A 23,644-nucleotide genomic window follows, 5' to 3' on the forward strand; every position below is an offset into this window, starting at 1 on the left:
ACCTATTTCTTTGGGTCCCTTTACGGACCAGTGTCCATTTCTGTTGACTTCGGATTGCGGAGAGAACTTGCTGGGGTTGAATTTGTTAAAAGAATTAAATGCAGTGATTTATTGTTCTTCTGATGGAGTGCGCTTGACGATTTCACCACAACAATTTTCTGTCTCGCAATTTTTGACTAGACCTTTGCCTCCAGAATTTATTGATGTACCAGAGAGCTTGTGGGCTGCTGACGACAATGATGTTGGTGTTTTACAGATTGAGCCTGTCAAAATAGTTTTGAAACATGGAATTGAGCTGCCACGCATTCCGCAGTATAAAATTTCAGTTGAGGGCGAGCAAGCTTTGAAATGTATTGTTTCCGATTTTGTGCATCGCGGGGTGATTGAAGAAATTTGAGGAAGTTTGTGTAATAGTCCGATTTTATCTGTGTACAAGAAAGGCGATAATGTAATTCCATTCCGTTTTATGATTGATTTACATGCCATTAATAAAGTTGTGGCACCACAATTTCCAATTGTGCCTGATGTAACGACAATCCTAACCATGATTCCAGCTACAGCTACTTACCTTAGTGTTGTGGACTTAAATAATGCGTTCTTTAGTATTCCTATACACAAGGATAGTAGATATTTGTTCACGTTCACCTTAGGGTGGACGATGGTTTACATTTACTCATGCACCTCAAGGGTACACAGAGAGTCCTAGTATTTATAGTAGTGCTTTGAAAGAACAACTTGATACCCTTGTTTGCCCTCTAACTGTACTTTGCTTCAGTACGTTGACGATTTGCTTCTAGCTGCTGACTCTGAGAGGGCACTGTGTTACTACTTATTCATCTAGCTAAGCATGGTCACAAAGCTTTGCTTAAAAAATTTCAATATTGTTGGAAGAAGATTGACACCTGAAAGAATAAAACACATTTCTGGCATGTCTGTCCCAAATACACAGAAGGAAGTTAGGGCCTTGATAGGTATGGCTTCTTACTGTAGGTTGTGGATCCCGAATTATTCACTAGTGATCAAACCGATGTTGGCTTTGACGAAGAAGGCCATTTCTTCGCCATTGCCATGGAACGCGGTACACCAGCAGTCGTTTGACTTGCTTAAGACTGCATTATGCTCTGCACCAGTTTTGGGCACACCAAACTATGACAAGGCCTTTGTGTTATTTGTGCATGAATGTGATGGATGTGCTTTGGCTGTATTAACGCAGGAGCATGGAGGGAAGAATAGGCCGTGCGGTTACTATTCTTCCGCCCTTGAACCTGTAGAATGCGCTTTGCCAAGATGTTTGCGCGCTGTCGCTGCAGCTGCCGCGCCTGTAAAACAGAGTGAGGGAATGGTCCTAGGGTATGATCTAACCCTGATGTTGCCTCACTCTGTAGATTTTCTACTGAACCGAACTCGAACACAACACCTCACTTCTGCATGGTTGACAAGATATGAATTGATCTTGTTTGCTCCTCACATTCAAATTAAGAGGTGTTGTGTCCTTAATCTGGCTGAACTCCTACCTTTTCCGCAAAATACTACTTGCGGCAGTGAAGTACCACATGATTGTTTGTATACGACTGAACAAGAAACAAAGGGTAGAAATTATTTGAAAGATACTCCTTTGGATAATCCGCAAGGAGAGCTGTTTTGTTACGGCTCCTGCTTTAAACTTCCGGATGGTACATCCACAGCCGCTTATGCAATCACTGCATTGAGCACGTTTGTGGAAACTAAGAGAATCACGCATAATTCTGCACAGGCCGCAGAGATCATAGCATTGTCCCGAGCTTGTGAACTTTCCGAAGGGCTTGCAGAAAATATATATACTGATAGTCAGTATGCCTTTGGGGTGGTTCACAACTTTGGGAGGCTTTGGTCAGAGAGAGGGTTCCTAACTTCGCATGGCACCAAAATTCAACATGGCTCCCTAATAGTACAACTACTCTCAGCGCTTGCGCTCCCTACTCAGTTAGCAGTTATGAAATGTGCAGCACATCGAAAGATTTAAGATGATATTGGAAAAGGGAATGCTTTCGCTGATCAGATAGCTAGACAAACTGCCATAGATCTCTTCATGGAGATGTATTTTTCAAGGGAGACTGTAGATGCCTATGTAGTGGAAGAGTGTGTTGGGTCTGTACGGGATATCCAAGCTGATGCCACAATGGAAGAGTCTAAGAAGTGGGCTGAAGGCTTGAGGAAACTTGATGATGATGGGTGTTGGGTGGACATGGTCGAAGAGAAATGGCTGTTACCTGACGCCTATGTCATGATGATGTTTGTCATGGCACACGGCCCTACACATGTTTGTGCCCAGCAGGTTACAAAAATGTTAGAAAAAGTTTGGGCAAATGACAAGATTTCAAAAATTACACAGCGCTATGTCCAGAACTGCATGATTTGCCAGCAACACAATGTGGGAAAGGGGACATCAACTCCAAGGGGAAGTTTTGGGCCACCTTCTGTCCCCTTCGAAGTTATTCACTTTAATTTCATTGAAATGGAACGATGCAACAATCTAATTTGTGCCTTTTGTAAATGGGTTGAGGCTTTCCCTGTTAAAGATGCTACAGCCATGACCACTGCGAAAACCATGTTAAAAGAATACTTCCCCCGGTTCGGTTTGCCGAGAGTTATCTGGTCGAACAACGGTCCACATTTTGTCACTGTTGTAATTCTACAGATATGTACAGCATTACGAATTGACAAACGGTTCCATTCGGCCAGACATGCTCAGAGCACCGGACTAGTAGAAAGACACAACGGTATCATCAAGAACAAGCTCGCTAAGACGTGTGCCGGCACCAACCTAAAATGGCGGGACGCCTTACCAATTGTGTTACTAGCCATGCGTACAACCCCTCAAACTAAGACTGGGCTCTCTCCATTTGAGGTGGTAATGGGGAGACCTGCCAATATCTGGAACCTTCCAAAATGTCGAACTTTAAAGAATGTTGAAAATGTATTGCTTTCAGATTATTGTAGCCAATTGACTAAAAACTTGTATTTGATTTTTCACCAGGTACGAGAAGCTTTACCTGTGCGATACGAGGGCCCGGGCCACGGCATACGGCCTGGGAGTTGGGTGCTCGTCAAATCATTTGAGCGCGCCTCCTGCCTCGCGCCTCGCTGGCGTGGGCCATTCCAAGTCATGTTGGTCACCCAGACAGCGGTGCGGGTCGCTGGATGAAAGAACTGGATCCATGCATCGCACATCAAGAAACTTCCTCACCCTGTGCCACACGCTACAGAAGAAAGAGAACCCCTCGCTGATACTGCAACCAATGATCCCAAAGCAGTAAGCAGCACTGAGAGTGTGTCGGAGAATATCTCTGAGCCCGGGAGGCTTGGGGAAGCTGCCATTTTGTCTCTGCACTCTCCACAAATTTTGCACCCGGAAACTGCTTCAAATTCAGCCCCTTCACTTGCTTCTGACAAGTTGCTTCCAGCAGGAAGTGACGACATATTGTTTCCGGATCAATCAGTACCAGGAAAAGTACGATATAACCTGCAACCACGAAGGTAGACTTACGGCACGGTTTTGCTGTGCATCTGATAGACTTACGGCACGGTTTTGCTGTGCATCTGATAGACTTACGGCACGGTTCGGCTGTGCATTCGGAGAAGGAAAAGAGTCATTGAGGGCTTGATTTTTGCCCAAATTTGAGAAAGGGGATTCTGTTGGCTGGGGTGGTGACAGGAATAAGAAGGCGCTCGACGGGGAGGTCGCCAGCAACAAACTTTGGAGTGTTCGTTTGAAGACTACGATGCCCGCCACCACTACCGCTCGTATGGGACTTGCAAATAAGGGGGTGACCAACCGGGACAATGGACAAAATGCCTGGGCCCCGAAAACGTTTTGCTGTATTCTTATAATGATATTTGTTTATTTAATAGTCGCTGCCTTAGGATTATGGTACCTCGAGGAAACTCACTCTTTAGAACTTTTGTTGCCTACTGAAAGTGCACCCATTGTTCCTATTCCCTTTGTATATGTGCATACTTTATTCCCTCGGGATTCCCAGCACGGACAAAGGTACCAGAATAACACTTTACTGCTTATCATGAATGCTACACATGCCATTTTTAATAAATCCAACTGCTGGGTCTGCTCACATTTACCACAACACGGGGATAAGGGGCTAGGTTGATATATTCATCCTTTACCGTTGAGAACTGCCTTCTATGCTTCTCTTAGAGCACTGTTCTTTGGCCGATGGAATGATAGCATCTCAGGGAACTTTGATGGCACCAATTTAAATAGTTTTGAGAAACATGTTTTGACTCCCCTGGGATGCTCGCTTTTTGCAAATAGGAGTAAACTGAATGTTGCTTGTATTAGGCCTTCTGACAAACTGTCTCATGCTTTACAATCTTTGATTTCCTTTAAAATGGCTCCGATAGGCAATAAGGATACCATGCCTCCTTCTTACACTGTTAACCATAGCCCGATTCAGTTTATTTTTGCATACAGAGGAATGGAATTCAGGCAATGGGAAATTTTCTAGGTTGTGCCAACGTTGCAAATTTGACTGGGGAGAACAGACCTTTGTATGTAGACAAACCTGTCTACTATGTCTGCGGTAATGTAGCATTCCCATGGTTGCCCAGGGATTGGCAGGGAACCTGTTATTTAGGGATCCTGTTACCTGGGGTGTTTATAGCTAGTACAAAAGAAGTTTCAAAGGCTCGTCCACGGCGGGATGGGATTGGCGACACCCCAGCATAAGTCTTGGGAGATATAGCTAAATCAGTTGTGCTATTTTGGGGGCAGATAGCAAATTCAGAAGATATCAGAAAACTAGCGAGAGTACTGGAGAGAACCATCAACCGGACCACAGACATACTCTATAATATGACATTAGAACAAAAGGCGATAAGATTAGTAGCACTTCAAAATTGAATGGCATTAGATGTCATTCTAGCGAAGCGTGGTGGAGTATGCAAATTAGTGGGGTCCGCTTGTTGTGTTTTCGTACCAGATTCAGCCCCAACTATCTTCAATGCAATACAGAATCTGCACGTCCTTAGTTCCGAAGTGCATATCTGCGAGGGAAACTGGGATCTGAGCGCTTGGTTCTGGGACTTTTTGCAATCTTGGGGTTGGAAGGTACTTTCGGTCTTATTGATTATTTTGGGAATACTGTTGTTTCTTTGTTGCTTTATTCAGTGTCTGCCTGGTATGTGTTCGATGCTAGGGGGATGTTGCGCACAAGCAATAGGTTCGATAGGACATAAAGTGTATGCTCCAGATAAGACTTCCAAAGAATATGTATTGAAGGATATTTTAGCAAAAGACCTAATGGCAATAGATATTTCCGATAGTGATTCAGGGTGCATTGACAATGATGCATGGAGTTATTTGCAAAGAGGTCCAAAGTAGTTTTTAGCACTTGGCATAGGCCAAAAGAAGGGTTTGTCGAAATAGAAAGTATATCATGCCTCCTATTGTAATAAATATATTAATATTGGCCTACGCCAAGCTGCTCGAAAGTCGCTTGCGAAAGAAATCTGTGTTGCAAGGTCCTGACCTTAAATCCATGTAAGCCGCCATTTTAGGTCAAACCGCCATTTTAGGATTTGTTGTGTAAAAGTCACCCTGTGAGCTAAAATGGTGGACGATGTCATTCCAGAATACAACATGGCCGTCTTGACCTCTGTACATAGCTAATGTGTAATTTGCCTGCAGGCCACTTGTTGAGGTCGTGAACTGAGACCTTGTCCTTCGTTGACCTATGTGTAGAAGGATTACTCGTGCAATGAAACTAATCCACGAGCATATGTTGAGACAATGTATTCAAATACTGAACGAAGAACATCTGTTTAACTACATTGTATTAATGTTTAAGAAGGCCTGCATGGAAAACTTTAGAATACACAGTTATTGCATACACTTGTTGATACATGTATTAAAGGCAAACCAGTTATATGCGGTTATTTGAGACTTGGCACAAACCCTAGATCGGTGATGTATTAAAAGGAATATTAACCCGAAGTGGGGCTGGACATCGCGCCCACTAAATGTATAAAAAGTGAATGCATTATAATGTACAGCGTCTCTCACTGAACACACTGAACCACGCTGGAGTTCGTTGTGTTGTACTGAGGGCCGATAGCTATCTGATTTTGCACTGTTTTTTGTAACTGGATTCAGTATAAAATAAAGTACTTTGTATGTTCCTTTGTAGCCCGTGTTTGGTGTATTTCCTTTTGGGGTACTCGGCCTCGATATATTATTTCTGTTTTCACACCTGTCCAAAATACACAAAATATGCAAGATAGCAAGATGCAACACTCTGGGTAATAGACAGAGGAAGAAAGGGCAACAAAAAACAATGCTCAAAAGAAGATGTTCTTGAATTGAAAATGGGTATTAAAGTGACCTGGCTAGTCTCTAGAGACCAAAATGGACAATGGGGCAGTTATCAGTCGATAACACGTTTGCAATGTCTTGACGGTTTGACAACAGCGAACTAGGTTTCCAAGGTGTGTTTGGCAATGCAATGCAGTTTGAAATTGCAGTGATTCAGTGGCAAGCCAATGTCAAAGTGGTATCTAACTGAAGAAGGCTGCAGATCGTGGAGGCAACCAGGTTCGGCAGTCAAAGTTCAACGGCAGACAGGCTAATGACGGGATGGGCAGGCGAGTCGATTCGATGCAGGGGCTCGAAGGATGCAGTTCGGGAAGACCACTAGGGACAGTTTCATTGTGAACTCATTTGGCAATGAAGCAGCTGGAAGTTTGAACAGCGGCTTGAGCTTCAACATTGCAGATGCAGAGGTGCTTCATTTTTTTTTTTTTATTCTTTATTTACATTTTACCAAACAATAAATGAATACATGATAAAATATATTGTGTAATACAGAAGATAGTCAAGCGAAGAAAGAAAGAAAGAAAGAAAGAAAGAAAGAAAGAAAGAAAGAAAGAAAGAAAGAAAGAAAGAAAGAAAGAAAGAAAGAAAGAAAGAAAGAAAGAAAGAAAGAAAGAGAAGAACAAATACATATTATACATATGTTGAAGAACTAGTACATACTCAATAAAAACACCTCAGACCTTTGCATGTAAATGTACGTTCCCCATCCTTCTGTAAATAACCTTTTCAATATTCTCTAAACAGTTCATTTCTGCAATCCAGTCATCAGAGTGTGGCGGAATTTGGGATTTCCAACCCCTCAAAATCATTTCTTCGCATATTGAAGCACCCCTGAATAAAAACTTTTTTTCCGATAAAGAAAGGTCCTCAAGTAAAGCACTACATCCCAAAACCATTGTTTCGAAATCTAAATTGATATTTTGATTCAGAACCCACAGACACATAGTGCAAACCTCTTGCCAAAAACCTTGGACTCGAACACAATCCCAGAATAAATGTTCCATACTGCCCACCTCATTTCCACAACACCAACAAACTTCAGAGTCTGACATACCCCTCTGTTTAAGTCTTTCCTGGCATCAGTAAACCCTATTGAGAATTTTATTTTGTCTTGGGCGTTCACTCAAACTGATCGGGCAAAGTTTCACATTTGCACACATCTCAAGCCACACACCGAAGTGAATTCACACACCAATCTTATACTCCATTCATTCATTAGATCAGAATTCTCTTAATAGTTTGCAACAATTTGATGATATACCTTGTGTGCAAGCGATTGATTGCCCACAGTGAATAATTCCAAACGCACAGTCACATTCCAATCAACCTCACCAATACATCTTTTCAATTTTCTGTAATCTGTAACAGAAAAACTATCAATATTGAAATTTGTGCGCAACTCATCACAATCAATCCACTTCTCATTCTTGTATACATCACTAATCCAATGAATGCCACTAACAAACCACTCCAGCCAGAACAAAGTCCTGCCACCGTCTAATTTTCCACACGTCCCTTAGGAACTCAGTCAAGGGAAATCTCTTACCATGCCTGTTGATAGTCGTAAAAACTGCTCTCGGGGCAAGAGGGCCCACCACGCTTGCTTCCGCCACAGCCCATTCACCAGGGGAATCCCCCAGAAAAGGAAGGAAAAATTGGCATGAGAACACCAAATGATATTCCTTAACATTTGGGACCCTGAGCACCCCCTTTTCAACAGGTAGTTGAAGCTTCCACAGCTTAAGTTTTGGAGGCTTCCCATACCGAATGAAGGATTGCAGTATGCCATCAATCAATCTCCAATAATATTGACTCATTTTCAGGGGGAGCATCCTCAATATGGAATTGATTTTTGGCACGGCATTCATCTTCAAAGCATTCACCTTGCCCCACAGCGATCAATAGAAAACCGACAACCTTTGCTTAATTGTTTGAGTCAAGGCAACAACAAGCTTTCAGATGGCATGGTGCAGTGGTTAACAAGTTCGGACATGCAGGACAGAGTTTTAAGGATTTGTGATTGCAAAAGGCAGCTCCAGGAGAGTACTTTTGTTTTCAACACGGTCAAACGAGATCAAATCACGTTTCACAGTGGTTTGATGCTAAAACTACAGGAATTCTGGGTGTCTTGGCTACTGAAACTACAGGAATTCTGGGTGTCTTGGCTCCCAGTTGTTGTGCGCTCTAAATGACAAAATTAGTCCTTATCTTAGACTCCCAAACATGGGTTAGGCTCTCCCACACCTTCAGACGTCATTCAGCCCAGTATGTTCCTAGGGAACAGTGTATCTGGCAGAGATGTAGGTCTTGTCCAGCAGCAGTTTATCCCCTAATTGTCCCTGTGGTTGGTTATGGGACAGAGCTTGACTCTGTCTTGGATCATCAGCCTTCACCTTGCAACTGGAGGACATTGGAACGGACTGCTCTCCCAACAGGATCCAACAAAATCCTCTTGAAAATGTGAAGTCCAGAGATGATTCAAAGAGGTGTGTTAGACCCCTTCTTTTAAAAGGCACAATTCTACAGGTAATTTGGACAAAACCAAACTTGCTTTAAGTGCCTTATCCCTGTCCTTGGAATAAGTTGACTTTTACTTCTGACATCACACACAAAATGTGTTGTGCTATAGGAAGTGGAAGGGACAATAAGGGAAGATAGAGGCAGAGAGAAACAACATGGTGAAAATTTCCTCCAGCTGTTAGGAGCTGACTTTGTTTACAATAAACACGCCCCTGTCCGTTCTCAATAGCATCAAAGACCCTTTTGGTATGTCACACCCTGTTGGGATGCTACTCTATTTGTGAATGGGTGTGCCCTTTGATATTTGTTCCCGGGACAGCTTCCTGTGGAGTGGATGTCTCTCTGGGGGGGGGGGGTGTTACCTGCCCGTACAAAAGAACAATGAAAGGCAACCACCAGGACTACAAGACTACTTGTAGTCCTGGGGCTTGTAGGCAAATACATCCTTGCTGAGGGAGTTACACATAACCCCTCCACAGTTGCACTAAGCTCACATTGATGATGCACATGTGAAATCAAATTGTTGTGGCTTGGGCAAATATGAGAAATGCTAGTCTCCATACCTCAAACTTGTTATAGTTACAGTTTACTGTGATACCGGTCCCATAGTTATGTACTTTTGTGGAACAGGGGTCCGTATCATAAATTCAGCTCATGCGCTATAGTGACTTGGCAGTCACAACAGCTGTGAAGAGTGCATCTGTGAACCTTAAACATGCTCTGTGCCAATGGAGAGAAGGGACTGCAGATCAGGCTACAGGTGCAACTGGGCACAGGTATACCCTATGCTTTTGCCATTGAGGTTTTGGATGTGGGTCCTAGTTAGCAGGTCAACCTTTCTAAGATGGAGTCAACCTCATAATTAATTAATACAAATAAAAACATATATGAATTCTCTTCAGTTCTGGGAGCAGAGATTGAACACTACCTTATGCTCTCTGTAAATGTGTGAAAACTGACATAGGAGAAACATTTAGCATCTGTATAGATAGACAGTGTCTCCTCCTATTTATACACAGCCAGGTGAAACATTCATGTCACAGTAGTAGGGCTAGAATACCATTGAAGCAGGTATCCCTTTTTTTCAATTTAAATGTGTATATCACTCCACGCCCACTCTGTGACAAGATGGTTTCCAACTGGCCCAATACTCAAAATTATTGCACAAGCCTGGCTTCAACCTATTTGCTCTCACATACTACGAATACATGAATGGACCACCACAAATGACTCTTAACACAAGTATTTTAAAAATAAACAATTTCAACCATTGGTGACTGGGCTAAGGATGAGAGTTATCCATGGCTTTGCATGCATGGGACGGTGCCTGGACTGATCGATGTGGCTGATTCAAAGCTATTAGAGCTAATTATTCTAGCTTCATCAATGCATAACCCAGAAAGAGCATATCTGTAAAACTATCAAGCTAATAGCTAGAAATTGCAAGACAAGTAGTCAATCTTTTTCAGCAAGGATATCCAGGTCCAGTGGCTCCTGTATGCCGACGTCTTGGTGTAATTGGATCGCACCCCAATTGGCCTACAGAGACAGCTGGATGCTCTATCAATATGTGCAAGGACCAACGGTTTGACTATTATCATCTCAATCTATGTCGAATGTTATGAAGATTTGTCCCACTAAGAAAGGTACCTTGATAGGCTCCCCTGGCAATAGTCCAAGATTATTGATATCTGGAGACTTGTTATAACAATAAGAGAGTTGACCTCAGGTGGAGAAATTATCTTCCTAAATTGCAACACTAGCTCCTCAAGCTTCAATTATTAATTAAAAGTATGGTTTGTATACTTTATGCCCTTTTTCAATGTTTTATAAATAAAAAGTAGTCCCGATAATCACATATGAAGCTGACACCTTAATACATTTGGTTAGAGAGAATTTGAATTAACTTGAGTATATTTTTGGAAATGTCTTTTACCTCTCCCAAGGAATACCCCAATTGTGGTTATCTGACAAGAACTTGGAATTATTTCATTGAAGGGCATAATTATGTTTCAGCATCTTTCTCTTTTGAGGATGTAATGATTAGCTAACCCTGATTCTTGTTTCAAGAGAATTAAACAGGCTATGGAGTCTGTAGGAGAGGTAACCCTTTAAACTTGGGAAAATTAGTGTGGGGCATGTATGGAAAAAAGCTAATATCTTTGGAAGATTGCGCTTACCAACCACAAAAAAGCTAAAGAGATAGTGTGGCTTTCTGATGGCTTTGATACCGAAGTGTCTTGCCAAGGTTATAAATCGTTTATAAATTTACTGATTTAACAGAAATCTTTTAATAATGAACTTCCTTAATATTTGGGAAAATTTCCAAGTCTGAATCTCCAAAATCAATTTTTAAGAATTCGATTTAATGTGATTTTAACTCGAGATGTTTTAGCGATTACGTCACGAGATTCCACCTATGATGCAAATTGTAGATTTTGCCATAAGAACCGTGAAACTTTGATACATCTTTTGGAAGACTGCATAGCATTGAATGATCCTAGCAAGATGACCTTTGATACATTTAGATGTGAATATAGATGGGTGTTACGTGAACAATGGTTAGTTATTTTATTAAATGGGCGTTATACTTCTTGTAACTGTGATGAAATGTGTTCTATTTCTGAATTTCAATGTATTTTTCATGATGATTGCTGCTGTTATTTCATCCTAATGAAATGTGATTGTATTCTTTTTCATGAATTGGAGTTTAAAGGCGAATTGTTTTGTTTGTATTCCTTTTCTTTCTGTATATGGAAATGATGTATGTCATTTAATGTGTTCTTTTTTTCTTCTGTGAGTAAAGGTTTAAATTGAACTGTAAACCTAATTAAATAAAAAAAAGATACAGAGAACATGTTGCCTTGGGCTCAATTTGAACTGACAGTACATTAAAAAGTGCAGATTAGTTAGAAAAGATTAACAGGGAGACAATGAAATGTTACCATAGATGTGTATGTGTTGTTTTGAACGTGCAATGGAACTGAAGGCTTGCTTTCAAAATGGTAAGTGCTAATAACACAATTTAGTTGTAAGGTATGGTTAGAAATTAAAGAGCTCTGTCATTAACATTTGTCATACTTGTTGACAACAATGCCCCAGTTGCCACTATACAAAATATGTTGTCTTGGCGAACAGCCTCCAGCGTATTGGATACATTTTTCTACATTGCCATCGGCATATAGTCCAGTAGTGCGGCTTGTGAATTGTTTAATTGGAGGGGCATAAACACTTCCCATGAACATGCCAGAATGACCAATTGTAGAGAGGGAAACTAAACCAACCAAGGGAAGATCAGCATGGCTTTCCTCCTGAGAAAATTGGTTGAATAATGGGTTAAAGTAGTGTATTATAAAGCACACTTTCTTAGAAAAATTGGCTGAAAAGACAGAACGTTTGGAATGGGTTTTGTAGGGTTATTGAATAACTACACATCACCAACCATACAAAGTTCCCAGTGCGTTTGCATGATTCCTTTGCCCAAAACATATGCCAGTATAAAACCATGTTCACATTGGCTGTGCCCATATATGTCCATGCTGCCTACACCAATATATGCCAGAATTCCCATATAAGAGCATACACATGTTTGCTTTGTGCATATTGGTAGTAATGACACTATAATAAACATGTCCTTGCTCCCTGTGCCAATATATCGCAGTATCCCCACGTTAGAACATACTTCTTTTGGCTCTGCCTTTAAAAATGCCATGTCACAATTAGTAAGCATTGCCAAACTGGCTTCACTATGTAGGTGAGTCTAGTCATGTAATAAAACATATCATGTTTGCTTTATCCTTGTTACCCAGTGCAAAATGCCATTCAGCAGTAGTATAATAGCTAGACTGGCTGCACCAACATGCCAGTTTAACCAAATAATAACACTTATCATGCTTACTTTGTCATAGATGTTCTTAATAATATACCATGCCACATTATCAAATGGCTAGATTGACTGTCCCAAAATGCAGTGGAGCCACATAATAACAATAAACATGCTGGCTGTATTATAGAAGCCGAGTAAAAAAATGACATGCCACAGACAAAATGGCTAGTTTAGCTGCGACAAAATGCCAGTCTAGCCATATAATAGGACATAATTCTTGATTTTTTTAACCACATTACTTATTGGACAGGTATGATAGAGGCAGGGTAAACAAATTCCACTGTTGCACACACCTACCCCCACTCTCCACCTGCCAAGATCAACTCCACAGCCCCACACAAATGTGTACATATGTACAAATATTATGTATTTATGTTCTATGTAAATCACTTAGGCATACACACTATATAAATAACACATCATTATCAGATGTGCACACAGTTAACCTGGAAATGCATTGGAGGGAAAGGGCCTCCCTGTCCTTGTCATGTTCTCACATATTATGTGTGGTCTGTGTTATTTTCTACACAGGAGTCCAGTTGGGACCCTTGGCAGTGCAGCTCTTTCTCTTTTTGTTCATGGTTTATCCAATCAGAGATATGGGTGAAAATCTTTATCCTCTGCAGCTGCCTCCCTCTGGAACAGCCTCCCAGCCTCTCTCCGCCATGAGCCTGAGATCCTTAAGTTCTGAAAACTCTGCAATACCTTCCTCTTCTCTTCCTCTTTCTACCTCTCCCCTGCTAAACTCCTCTCTTTTTCTCTCCTGCCTCACTCCTCCTTCTCTTCCCTAACTCTGCTCAGTTTTTGCTGACTTGTCGCCTGGTTCAAGTCAAGAAGCCTCGCAGGTCCCAGGCTTCCCCACCAGTCCTTTCACTTGCCTCCGGGCCTCCGCACTATGTTCAGCACTACTGCACTTTCAGCATATGTTCCATGAGAGGGGTAACCTCTCTACACTTTAACCCAGGGGCCGGCTGGACTGGGCACACTTGTCCCCCGGTCCACTGCTCTTCCATTTGGACACTTGCTTGACTTGAATTTACTAGGCTAGTAAGATCTGTCCTGTCCCCCTTTGTATGCTAGTTACTTTTTGGTGTTTTGTTAGATCATTCGGAAACCTCAAGGCCTTAGAATGACTACTGTATCCCCTTGCTCCCTTCCTTCCTCAAAGCACTTTGAAGCACTTCACTTGTGTATACGCACTATACAAATAAACAATTACAATTACAATGATGAACAGAGACCCTTGGGATACCCGTATGGCACCGATGGGTGGGGGTATAGCCCTGTACCACTAATGTATGTTTTTGGGCACCTGTGTGTTGCCCACAGAGCAGAGTTTGGGCTGGTTGCAGCTTCATGATGATCTGACAGAAGCTCTGAGTATCCTCCATTTTGAGATACCCCGGCCCTGCTATAGCAATCAGTGGAGTCCTGATAGAAGGCAAGATAGCCCCTGAGGCCTCTTGGTTTCTATTGCCTTTTAACTTGTTTTCCCAAAGTCCTGGGAAACCCTGACTCTGTCCCTTCCACTCACTGGCTGTTGGGTGGAAGAACCATATATGGTATTGTTGGGTAGTCCAGGCCAGACTGGCTGGAGTCTTCCCAGTGACTATATGTTGTGGGTACATCCTTGGGGTGGAACCTGTGTGAATAGAGTGTGTGACCAATATGCATTCTTTGTTATGGGTGTCTTTTCTGTGTGTGTGACACAATGAATGAGACAACCATGCCTGAAACTGACATGAATTCAGTGTGGTGTGCTTAAAGGCTGGGTGCTTGCCCCAATCCTCATTCCTTGCTATGGGTGTCTGGGTGGAAATGAATGTACTGAATGCCTGCGAGCCTGATTGGCTGCCTGCCTGCATGAATGCCCTTCTGTGTGATTGGCTGACTGAGCCTGGTCAAGCCAGAGTCAATGAGGGACAGATGTGTATATCTGGGCACCTCTCATTTACCAATTTGTTCAGAGGCTGAAGACGAAACATGAAGCTGATCCTTAGAGCCCAACTGGAGGAGAAGATTGCTGCTGCATTTCCTTCAATGTAATCCAAGAGCTGTCAAGTCCGTCGAGGACTGATCCAAGAGAGGACGTGGCTAGGAGACTCTCCCTGATCTACAAGGGACCATCAGTCAAAAAGTGCCGTTCAACCTGGAAGACAGTTCTGTGAGTCTGATGTACGGATCAGGGGTCTGCCGAGAATCCTGAAGAGACTGCCTGGACATCGAGGTGATCGAAGTACATTGACGTCGACCGGGGTTCGGAAGATTTCTCTGACCGCTGGAAGCCAGTCAAATCATGCCACCCAAAAGCAGGGACACCTTGATGCTGTGCTGCTCGACGCCCGAAGCCAAGAAAGCTCCACCTTGCCTAAGATCATTTGACAGAGGGCTCCCTTGCCATCACCGTCGACCACATTGTCCCGCCATAGAAAGCAGAGGTTGCCGCCCATCGAGGAAAGGCCACCAGTGGATTTCCCACCACCAGAAGCAGACAATGATGTCCTGAGAACATTGATTGAGTGAATATCAAAGGTCCAGGCCACGGTCGAGTCCTGATCACCGAATCTATCCCAAGGTACATGCTGCGGCTGCAGGATGGACAACCCAGAGGAGGCCTACCACGATCCTCAACATCTGACACCCGCTGCCGGGCCTGCATCCATCACTGTCGGGGGTCATTCAATTCCACAGAGTCTTATTTGTGGTACTGAACACTTTGCATTGAGCTCTACTGCATGCCTCACCTTCCCAGGACCTCCACCATCGAGGAAACGATAGTCAAAGAGCACTGCGAAGGACATAGCTGATGTATCGACACCAGTGTTGCACTTTTTCTCGAGGTTCTGGATGACCAATGGCTCCTGCTTTAAAGGGTGTCCACCCTCGAAGGATACCGTCAACACACCCTCCAAGAAACCCTTCCACTTCAGGTACATTGTGGTGGTTGAATATTTTACCCAAGAAGTAAGGCTTATGAAGCATTTATGGACTGCACTTGTTAATTCTTTTATTATAGGTTGCCCAGGTGGAGGGATCCATATTCAGAATTGTGCATCTAAATCCAAAGAAAGCATTCTGCCATTCTTTAACCTTAACCTGCCTTCCTTCCTCATTATCTATGCTGATGCAACTTACTGAATGATTTGTATGCTCTGTTGTAACTACCAGCAGTAGATGCATTTTAAAATCTAAAGTCTAAGTGTGGTACCACAAAGAATTGTATAGATTTGTCAGTATAGAATTAGCAGAGTACAAAGTGTGTTGTTGAATTGTATATATATCTCTCAACCTTATTTTTATATAAAGAATTGTGTTAGCACATAACATAGTGTGTGGAAATTCCTTTGTGGGGGTTTGGGGATTCACTGTACTTAAGAATGAACCTGCATCACCTCCTGAGAGCTTAAGCCTTGGTTTCTCGTCCATAGATACCATATAAAGAACCTTGGCTGGGGTTCTCTGTGTTTCTAACCTATCCTATAGGGGTCACAAATAGAGATAACCCTTCCAGTCTTTATACTAGTGGCAGTGATGGGATGCTAAAGGTTTTAAGACTCAGTGTGTAACCTTGTCACCTACAAAATATCCACACTTTGTTGATTTGAGGTTTAGTTGTGTATACTAGTAGAACTACATTACACGCAATGGAATCTATTGCACATGGCAGATTGACAAAGATGAATTTAGAGGCTCTCCAGAGTGCTTGTCAAGAGAGATAAATAGATTTCACTGATAAATTTGGGCAGATTGTATAGCTGTGCTTCTGGATTACCAGCAAAACAAAAGGGTGATGGCTGGAAGGTTTAGTATAAATCTTAACCTCTGACATTGCTGAGCATTTGTCAATTTGGGTATCATGCAATGGATTTGGATGCAGAATAACTCTGACACTAAATAATCAAACCAACTCAAGAAGATGGCAAAGGTGCTGTTTTATTAACAATTATCTAAAACAGGGAGTTACAACAGACATCAACGGACATTCTCTCAAGCTCTCAGTGTATTTCTCATAAAAAAGTACTTATATTCAAAAAATACGTCAGACATGATGTCATACTATGTGGCAAGTAAAAGAAAACCAATGAGGGATTCTGATACGTTCAAGGGGAGCATCTAAGTATATATTGCATAGGAACTAGGATTGTGATTGGCTGCCCACTATCAGGAGGACAATTTATGCCTACCTCTAAAAACATGTCATGTTCAACACTATTAAGTACACAGTTTATCATTGGTCTTCAAACTATAAGGGCCTTCATTTTACAGCCCTCTATAATTAGTTGGCATGCACATGCCATGGCTGGAACATTCGGTTCACTTAGCAGCACGTAAGCTGAGACCCAGGTGCCAGGAGCTGGATTTGACATTACCTCCCCACCCAATTAGCCCAACATCAAAAATAATCCAAAAATAATAACATCTCTCATCACCCATGCCTTCTGCCATGAAGATTGTCTTTGAACTTTGCCTTGCAAAGTAATCTTGTCTCTGGGAATATATGGGAGTACAGGCTTTCACTATCGTTGTTCTAGTGCTCCACGCTCAACTCTATTTCCATCTTAGGCTCACGTGACAGTAGATCATGATTTGGTCCATTATGGAGCATTTAAATGTCTTAAATGAATAAAACCTTGCACTCTTGGTGTTCTTTCTTTGCACCTTAACAACAGATGATTTAGCTTTGCACGTTCACTGCCTTCAAGAATAGATAACCAACCTTGGTTGCTTCAGCTTTGATACCAGGCCAGAGAGCCTTGCCATTCGTTTCCACAATCTCAGCTTATTCTTGCTGCAACACATTTCTCGCCTATCCTCTCCATGGGTCCTGGCTTACTAAATTAATTCACTGATGTCCAACTTCTATACAATGGCAGCTTCACCTGCAATCTATTCACTACATATAGCCAGCATCTATGATCACTTAGTCTACTTGCTTTAGAGCATCTGTACAATCATTGAACGGCTTGCATTTTCTACAGTTCTTTGCACATGTGCAATGTTCTTTTTGAACATGAAAGTTTATTCGATTCTTAACTTCGTCATTAGTTTCTGCAAGATCCATATCATCTCTTTAGCCAGTATCCTCAGGGTGTCACGCTCGTCTCTCGTGATGTCACCGCCTTCTCTGTCACTCTTCTTAATATTCCTTCAGGGAGTTCTCTGTTACGCTCACCTGGACCCCACAGGGGTGTCGATCGGACCCGGACAGCTGTGGTCTCCTTCAACGTGATGCGTAGTGCAGAGATGACTATCTGGACTGGCCCACCTAGTCTTGTCTGCTGGACCCGAAGAAGTATTTTCCTGCAAGTGGAGACAGGGATTAACCACCTGTGGGTTTTAGTGATGGCCTCCCAACTGTTCTCGCTCTCCCCCACTAATCACCTCCGATATCCCCTTAGTAACCTCACCTTATGTTCGTAAAAGATGATCTCCCCATCCTGCGTGTCTTGCAGGGGCGCATAGATACCAGTTACTTAACTGGTTTGAAGGCGTTGGGAGAGTTCCGGTAAGTATTGACTCTGAAGTCCCTGGCGGGATTGGTAAGTATCAAGTTCAAAGAGTTCAATGTGCCCGATGTTCACTCTTGTCCCCTTCCTTCCTTAAGTTGCAACTGAGTTTGTGAGAAGAAGGTCTCGTAGCTGCTGCTGGCGTTCATGTAAGAGTCTGTGTTACCCAACGCTGTCCGGTAACTATTGCATGCGTTAACGTGTTGTTTTTCTCCCTCTTTACAGATGCGGCATATGAAAATGTGGAGAGTTATGGAATAATACCACCGGTGGTAAGTCTATGGTGGGAAGAGGTTGTATTTGTTGATTCCCTTGGCTCACCTTGTTTTTTCTTGTGTCGCCTAGGTGCCGGATCACGGCGAAGAAATGATGGAGACAGTGCCGGATCGAAAGATGCTGTGAGAACTGGTGAGTATGGCGCCGTGCTGGAGCTGGCGAAGCGACGCTTGCAGGACTGATGTACTTTCCCGGTCTGGGGATGAAATGGTTCCGGAATTAGGTGAGGAATTTGAAATAAGTTTGTTTTCTAACCTTGTCCTTTTCTTCTTCTTTATTCTAGGAGCTCCGGATTCGAGGCGGGCGTGGCAGAAGACTGGATGCTGGCTGCAGGCACGCGGGCGTGGCAGAAGACTGAATGCTGGCTGCAGGCACGGTGAGCGTCACGCTGCTGGATGCAGAATAATGCAAAGCATGTTCTGCTGTTCGGGTGTGGTTTAAATAGGCTCCAAAGTAGTTCCAGGTAAGAAGTTCCCTAGAGCCACGCCCGAGTAAAAAATAGTCCCTGTAACAAAATAGTCCCATCCAGGCCTCATGTAGGCTTGGACTCTTTTGCAGCATGGTCTGCATCAGGTAAGTAAAGTCTATGAGCCTGGTGCCTATGGTGCCAGGACTGATTTCTATGATGAGCCTGGCGCGTAAGGCGCCAGGAATGAACCCAGACAGCCCCTAGCCGGGGCTGCTGAGGTTTAAACAAATGTCTGGATGCCTGCTCCCGGAGCTGAGGGCCTTGGTCCTGATGCCCGGGGGTAGGCATCATGACAGCACTCCCCCCCAAGGCCCCTCCTAAAGTTGTTCTTCCCCCTGGCCCCGGTTTGTCTGGGAAGTTCCGATGGAATCTTTTCACCAACCGAGGTGCATGAACGTGGTCGCTAGGCTCCTATGGACTTTCTTGTGGTCCGTAGCCCTTCCAATCGATCAAATAAAAAAGTTTTTATTTAATCATCTTGGAGTCCAGGATATTTTTTACCTCGAATTCAGGTTCTCCATCTATCAAGATGGGGTCAGGTGGTTTGGTTAATCTTGTCCCTGGCTGAACTGGTTTTAGAAATGAAACATGAAAGACAGGATGAATTCACATATTAGAGGGTAATTCCAATTTGACGGCCACCGGGTTGATAATGGCCTTAATGGTGTAAGGTCCCAAATATCTAGGATTAAAAGTCTGAGTTCCCTTCAGAGGTATATGTTTTGTAGCCAGCCAACTTGATCCCCAATCTGGTATTGTGGAGTTTCACTTCTATGTTGATCTGCATTTTTCTTGTATTTCTCTTTTGCTTGTTTCAAATGTTCTGTGGCTTCCTTAAAGGCTTGTGTAATAGTAGAGTGCAAATGACTAACTGCGGGCATTTCTAAGTGCTGAGGCGAATCGACTTCTGAGGTTTGAGGGTGATGTCCATATAGGGTATAAAAAGGGCTTTGTCCGGTTCCTGAATGTACAGAGTTATTGTATGCGTACTCGGAAATCCATAAAATATCTTTCCAATTGCTTTCGGTCTGGAGTAGCATACAGCATAGGTACTGTTCAAGGGTCTGGTTGGTCCTTTCTGTCTGACCATCGGTCTGGGGATGGTGACTTGTTGATAGCCTCACGTCGATTTGTGCCAGTTGACAACATTTCTTCCAAAAATGCGAGATAAATTGACTACCTCGGTCAGAAACCAATACGAAGGGAATCCGTGTAATCGAACAATGTTTTCTAGGAACTCCTTGGTCAGAATCGAAGCAGGAGGTAACCCCTTTAAAGGAATAAAGTGGGCCATCTTGGAAAAAAGATCCACAATAACTAGGATGGTGTTAAATCCATTACATGGAGGTAGATCTGTAATAAAGTCTAAAGACAAGGTGTGCCATGGTGTAGGTGGAATATCCAAAGGATGTAAAAGGCCAGCAGGTTTTTTCTTCTGGCTTTTGTTTTGGGCGCAAATGCCACAAGACATCACAAATGACTTTACATCTTTTCGCCAAGTGGGCCACCAGAACTGTCTCTTAATTTTCGTTCAGTTTTTGCGATACCTGGGTGCCCTTCCATCAGGGTGTCATGGTAATTGGAGATGACTAGTTCTTGTATTTCCTTGTGTGGTAGAAATAGTCGTCCTTGATAGTAAGGTAGGTCATTGACGACTGAGTAGTCCGGGCCTTTCTTTACCCAGTTCTGCAGGGTTGCTGGATCGAAGAGTTGTTGGATTTTTGAATGAATATCTTCTAGTGTCTGTAGAGTAGTTATGCCAAGAATTCTTTGCTCAGGAATTATTGGCACCGGTTCCGGGTTTGCCTATGCTTCTCCCATCCCTATTCGGGATAAGGCATCTGCTTTGCAATTTTTCCAGCCTGGTTGATAAGTGATCACGAAATCGAATTCGGCAAAGAACAATGCCCATCGAAGTTGTCGCGATGATTGGGCTTTGGCTATTTTTAAATACTGCAGGTTCCGGTGATTGGTGATTACGGTAATAGTATGCCTGGCACCAAGAAGATAGTGCCGCCAAGCCTTAAAGGCGGATTTGATGGCTAATAGCTCTTTATCGGTAACCGCATAGTTTAACTCAGGTGCTGAGAACTTTCTGGACCAAAATGCTACTGGGTGAAGTTGACTGGTTTCAGGATCCTTCTGGGACAGGACAGCTCCCATGGCTAAACTGGATGCATCAGTTTCTACTATGTATGGAAGCTCAGGGCGTGGATGCTTTAAGACAGGTGCTGATGTGAATTTCGCTTTCAGCTCTTGGAAGGCCTTTTCAGCCTCTTCGGTCCACAAGAAGCGTTTGTTTTTTCGCAAAAGTGCTGTGATGTGGTGTACAACATGGGAGAAGTCCGGAATGAATCTGCGGTAGAAATTAGCAAATCCAAGCATGCTTTGTACCCCTTTGACTGAACTGGGTGATGGCCACTTGAGAATTGCGTCCACCTTTCGAGAGTCCATTCGGACTCCTTTTGGAGTCAGGATAAATCCAAGAAATTCAACTTCTGTATCATGAAAAACACATTTTTCCAATTTTGCATATAACTTGTGCTGGCGTAGTTTCTCAAGGACTGCACGCACGTGCTTAACATGGTCATATTCTGAGTAGGAGTACACTAGAATATCATCTATGTATACGACGACACAGACGTCAATGAGTTCACGAAGGACATCATTCATAAAATACTGGAAGGCTGCTGGTGCATTGCACAACCCGAAGGGCATCACCTGATATTCGAATAATTCGCACTTGGTGCGAAAGGCAGTTTTCCATTCGTCGCCTTTCTTGACACGTACCAGATGATATGCCCCTCGGAGATCTAACTTAGTGTAGATACAAGCATCCTTTACTTGGTCTAGTAATTCGGGGATCAGAGGCAATGGGTATCGGTTTTTTACCGTAATCTGATTTAATGCACGGTAATCTACGCACGTTCTAAGGTCACCTTCCTTTTTTGGCACGAAGAATAAAGCTGAGGATACAGGAGACTTGGAAGGACGAATAAAGCCATTAGCAAGGTATTGGTCGTAGGTGACGATTTTCAGGTTCCGTGAAGGCGTACATTCTACTGCATGGGGGTTGTGCACCGGGTAGGAGGTCGATTTGACAATCGTATGATCTGTGAGGAGGTAATGTATTGGCCTGTTCTTTTTGAAAAACATCCTGAAATTCTTGGTATTCCTGAGGTAACTGCACGATTGGGTTAACGACTGTAGCCAGGCCTTTGTTCAAAGTTTTCTCCGGGTAACAGGTGTGTGCACAATCCGGGAAGGTTATTCTCTTCTCTCGCCAATCTATACAAGGATTATGTGTTTCCAACCATGGCATCCCCAGTATTATCTGGAACTGTGGGGCTTTGATTAGATCAAACACAATAGTCTCTCGATGCCCATCTTGACTCAACAGTGTCATCTCTGTAGTGGAATGAGTTACAGGCCCTGAGGCAATCTCAGTTCCATCAACTGTGGTGATGACATCCGAAGTGGTCTTTTTGCAAAGAGGTAGATTCATCCTTGGCACCAATTTGTGGTCCATATAGTTTCCTATGGCCCCGCTATCTATGTATGCCCTTACTGCATGCATACGTGATGGCTGCCTTGGATCAAGTAGGACCATTGGGATGATCAGATGCAAGGTCTGAGTGTCCTTCTTTAAGCTTGGCAAGCGGACCTCTACGCTTGTCGGGCATGGTCGTTTCCCGAATCAGGCTCTATGTTGCTTTTATCAGCAACTCCTACCACCTTCTTGGGTGGTTTTGTAGGGCAATCCCGTAGAAAATGTCGTGAGGTTCCACAGTACAGACACAACTGCATCTGTCATCTTCTTTCTCTTTCCTTTTGAGTTAAGGGTCCTTTAACCCCCCCGATCTGCATAGGTTCAGATGCATCTGTTCCTTTGGGGGCAACGTTGGGTTTAATCAATACCCGGTTCTCAAACTTAGCTCGATCAGTCTTTCGGTTCTGAATGGTTAATCCGCTGCGCTGCCACTAAGATATGACAATACAAAGGCTACTTTGGCTTGGTCATTTGGAAATTCTCCCGGTCTGCATAAAAAGTGCAAGCGGCATTGGTTCATAAACACGGCAAACCGTGTGGGTCCCCAGCAAAGCGTTCGGGTGGAGCTAACGGAATATTTCCTGGTAAAACCACTTGCACTGGATTGCTTGTTGAAACGGGGGTTGGGTTTCCCCCATATCCAGGTAGTGGCGTTTGCCCAGCATGGTTTTGCAGTAGTTGCCTAGCCAGATCATCCGTGCGCTCCTTTGAGACAATCAGTTCTCTCCTGAGGGCATTAGTCTCTTGGCGAGCGGCATGTACTTCCGCCCTAAATTCCCCCAATAATTGGGTCAGTTGGTTGGTTTCTTAGGTTTCCATAACACCCGGGTGGGTATTTGTAGAGAGGCTTCGCGTTCTGTTACACTCACCTGGACCCCACAGGGGTGTCGATCGGACCCGGACAGCTGCGGTCTCCTTCAACGTGATGCGTAGTGAAGAGATGACTGTCTGGACTGGCCCACCTAGTCTTGTCTGCTGGACCCGAAGAAGTATTTTCCTGCAAGTGGAGACAGGGATTAACCACCTGTGGGTTTTAGTGATGGCCTCCCAACTGTTCTCGCTCTCCCCC

Source organism: Ambystoma mexicanum, chromosome 6p (assembly GCF_040938575.1).
Source record: "Ambystoma mexicanum isolate Mex_15411 chromosome 6p, UKY_AmexF1_1, whole genome shotgun sequence".
NCBI lineage: Eukaryota > Metazoa > Chordata > Amphibia > Caudata > Ambystomatidae > Ambystoma > Ambystoma mexicanum.